Source organism: Chrysochloris asiatica, unplaced genomic scaffold, assembly GCF_000296735.1.
Source record: "Chrysochloris asiatica unplaced genomic scaffold, ChrAsi1.0 scaffold00085, whole genome shotgun sequence".
Lineage (NCBI taxonomy): Eukaryota > Metazoa > Chordata > Mammalia > Afrosoricida > Chrysochloridae > Chrysochloris > Chrysochloris asiatica.
Genome location: NW_006408603.1, coordinates 6,953,221 through 6,957,513, shown reverse-complemented (window position 1 = coordinate 6,957,513; position 4,293 = coordinate 6,953,221). Strand labels below are relative to the sequence as shown.

At 38.6% G+C, this 4,293-nt stretch overlaps 1 pseudogene; it reads left to right on the top strand.

Annotated features, from left to right (window-relative positions):
- The window catches only part of LOC102812413, a 4,051-nt pseudogene extending 3,221 nt beyond the window's left edge, over positions 1–830 (top strand).
- Positions 831–4,293: the final 3,463 nt, after the last annotated feature.

Genomic DNA, 4,293 nt, shown 5'->3' with positions numbered 1-4,293 from the left:
CTTGTCTTCACTGATGATATGGAGCTTTTCCATCTTCTCTTTCCACAGATGTAGTCTATTTGATTTCTATGTGTTCCATCTGGCGAGGTCCATATCTAAACAGATTGAAAACCACTCAATGGAAATTCTACCTTCCCCCACACTCTCTGAAAATAAATTCCCTCTTGAAAACTTTGTACCTTTATAGACCCCCCCCCTCCCCATTTTAGGTAGCCAATGCTTAAGTTGCCCATTCCTATCAACCCTGTGTACAGAAGGTGTGGGAATGATCCCTGCTGTGAAGATTCGTTCTCTCTTTTAAACTACTATATCCGTAAGTATAGGTCAAGTTCCTCAAATTGTAGTGAATTTCATTTTTTCCCCTCTTCTTTCTTCCTCTAGCTCAGTTCTGATCATCCAGCCATTGAAGCTAGGTCAAATGGGTACTAACCACAAGTATGGTTCATCTCTCTTGCATGGACATGTCACTGACTTAGACTATTGTTTTTACTACCTCATATGCAGTGACTCTGGTCCCATTTCTCTTCATCACAGCCTCTTATTCATGCATCCTTACTGATATCATGAGAATTCCATCTGGTACAGGTTGGCGAAAGGCCTTCTCCACCTGCTCCTCCCACCTCACTGTGGTCACAGTGTTCTATGGGACACTGATTGCCACATACCTGCTATCCTCAGCCAACTCTTCACAACTCTTGTGTGAAGGATTTTCTCTACTCTACACCATCCTGATGCCCATGTTCAACCCAATAATTTATAGCCTGAGAAATATAGATATCCATGAAGCTCTGAAGAGGTGTTTGAGTAAGAAATCAGGTTTCTGCAAATGATGTTTTGCTTTTTCAAGGGTTAATGAGATGGATTGAGTCAGTTAAATTCTACATACAAGTTGGTGTTGTTAAATACCGTCGAGTCGGTTCTGACTCAGAGCTAACCTGTATAGGGTTTCCGAGGAGTGGCTGGTGAGTTTAAACCAGCAACTTTGTGGTTCAAACCCAGCACATTATCCTACAGTGCCATACCAGGACTACATACAAGATAGCTACTTAAACAAGGAACTACCTAAGCCAGTTAACCGGCTGCCTGTGAGTATGGCTGTGGACACTGTTGAATTCTGACATCCTCAGGTTGACTGGTGTCCCAGGATCTGAGGTTAGATATAAACAGGTTAGACTCTTTTCTACCATCTCCAGTAACCTGGTTTCTTGTGAAAAAGACCACATCCAAAATGAACTGCTAAGGCCGGTCACTCATTCTTTCAAATACAAATATTTAAGGAGGGTTTACTATGTTCAAAGTATTATGCTAGATTTAAGTGATAAAATGGTATATAAAAGCAAATGAAGTTCCTGAGTTCACTGAACTCATAGTCTATGGAGGAAGAAAATAATTAATTAAATGACTAATGAAGAATTGCATGCATTAATATAAAATTACACTTGTGATTCAAATTAAATTAACCAGATGTTAATTATACATCAAGAATGAGGAACTACAGTCTCTTTCTTTGCAAGAGATTTTGGGGAAATGAAGACTTAAGGAAATGAGGCGGAACACAGGATCCAAAACAGTATATCCAGCCATTGTGGAAGCTCAGTTGGAAGTTGGGCTTCTTATTTATTGGGTGCTAACTATCCTGCCAGGCCCTCTTCCAAGGTTCCTGTTCCAACTCCATAGCCTTCCTGCTAGCACATGCTTCAGCTTTTAGAATGTAGGGTGTGGTGGGCATATGCTAATTCTTTGTTGTGTGCAATTCTGAAGCACTGAAATGACTTGAATAGAAAAGTTGAGATCAGTATTGCCCACTCAGATGCTAACACCTTCTAGACAGACTCTTACAAATTGTGAACACATAGCTCCCACACCCCCACCAATGTCAAGGACAAGACTATCTTTTGTCTAAACATTTCTCTTGAAGCTTTGAAGGTACTGCACTGGGTATCTGAATACATTCTTAGGCCTAGCTTTAGGATGAAAGATTTGCCCACTTTTTGCTTCTCTTATAAACTAAGAAAATATGTGAGCTCATCTTAAGGTACTCACAGTGAAAGTAAAAGTAGTCAGAATTCAATCTCAGGTGACTCATCTGTATCAAGTGTTAGTATCAGAGTTTGTTTTGGAGAAGCTGGATAGCTCTCTGGGAGAACAGTCTTCAGTATGACAGACAAGTTTTTAATTCAAACTCTCCCACTTACCAGCAGTAAAGATTTAAAGTCTCAGAAATCCTAAATACGGTCTCTATGAATCAGAATTGATTCGATGGTGGTGGGTTTGGTTTTGGGGGGGGACGGTCTTGTATTTCTTCTAGATTCCACTTTCCACACCAAAATTCACCAAAGATTATTATCTAGTGCTGGTAGTTGATTCTGACTCATAGTGACACTGTATAGGGTTTCCAGGGCTTTAAGTTTTTAAGAGAACAGAAAGTCTCATCTTTCTCCTGCAAAATGGCTGGTGAATTTGAACTGCTCACCTTCTGGTCAGCAGCCCACTATGCTATCAGGACTCCTATTATCTAGTAGGGATATATTTTTAAATTATAGACTGATTGAAGCTTACAAAATTTTAGGCCCATCTTATTTCACAAAGGAGGGAAATGATCCCTGAGGGGACTAAGTGGACTTTCCCTGGGTAACTTTCCCTGAGAACACAGACTAGAGCTCAGCACTTCTGCTTCCAAGCCCAGGCTTTTCTCTCCAATATCACATTACCTACCAACTCACTGGTATGGCATTAGAAGATAAGCACTGGGCTGCTAACCAAAAGGTCAGCATTTCAATCCCACAAGCTGTTCTTGGAAATACCATACAAAATTAGTACGCATCAGAACTGACTTGATAGCTCTTAACAGCAAGGATTATTTCCTTGCCCAGTGCCATGTAAGGAACTCTCCTTTTATATACCAGAATAGCCTGTAGAACTGCTCTTTTTTTGCACTTGGCAAAGGAAGAATATAGTGGATTATGTCACATTCCAGAATTGTTGATCCCAATTCATAACTCAAGGCCCACAAAGCATTCCTACATGGTAACAGCCTTAAATCATGCAACAAAGCCTCAGGAGTTTCATAGCCAGCACAACTGCTATCAACTGGTAGAAACATTGTCCCACTATTCTTCCACAGGAAGGCTCAGTAAAATGGGAAAGAGGAGGTGTTGGATATAGAACTGTCTTCCTATATCCACTGAGACATGACAATGAAACACAAAACAAGAGAACTCTCCTTCCATGAGCTGCAGAATGAAAGGAGCCACGTCTTTTCTCCCACAACTGAAAATAATTCCCCAAACTGATGAGGAACTCAAGCATCTGGTCACCTGGTGCAGTGGTTTTCTGTACTTAGGCAAAGTACCTAAGAAGCTACTAAAGGGGGAAAGAGGTCAAGCAGTCGCTGAGTGATACCTTTATACTCCCAGTAGATTCTGTTTTTATCTAGCTTATTTTACTGCTGTGCTATTTAAATCTTCATTTGAATAAAGACTTCTGCTGCTATGCATGAATGCACACACACACACACACACACACACACACACACACATATATATATATATATATATATATATATATATATATTTTTTTTTTTTTTTTTTACAAGATTGTTCCTTTTATTTTGACTGTGCTATGTCTCTGCTGAAAAATGTACAAAAACAAGGAGGTCATATTTGAATTAATTTATGACCCTCTCTCATTTATGTTGCATCATTCAAGCTCTAAGACTCTATAACTTAAGGTTTATTTTCTGGGTGCAAGTTTGTGTCGATGCAGTAATCAGCTATGATACTACCTTGACTTTTGGGCTTAATCCAATGTGACATGGACTAACAACTTTGCATCCATGAAAACATCTTGCTGGCATCATTGTCCCAAACACCATACTGCTGAAAAGTTTGGCACTTTTTTTACATTTCTGTGATATATTATGACTATTAGATATAGGTTTCAGGAATGATTTGAGCTTTACACTATTATTATCCAATTTCTGTAACCCAGAGTATAGTTCATTTCTTAATATGAATGATTTTTTGCAAGTTCAGAAAAATCTAGATGATAAAAGTCACATGCTATAATTTTAAGCATTTATACTTATTTCTAAGGTATAAATCCTAATTGCAATTAAATTCTGTGAAAAAGTTTTTTGAAAAATTGTTTTCTATTATACTATCTTTAAAACTAAAATTTTAGAGTGTATGAAAGATCAACAGGATGCTGGTCCCTAGAGGTAGAGGTTAAAGATTTCCCAAATGCCTGACTTTTCCAACATGGTATTTTGTTGTTGTTGTTGTTAAGTACCAT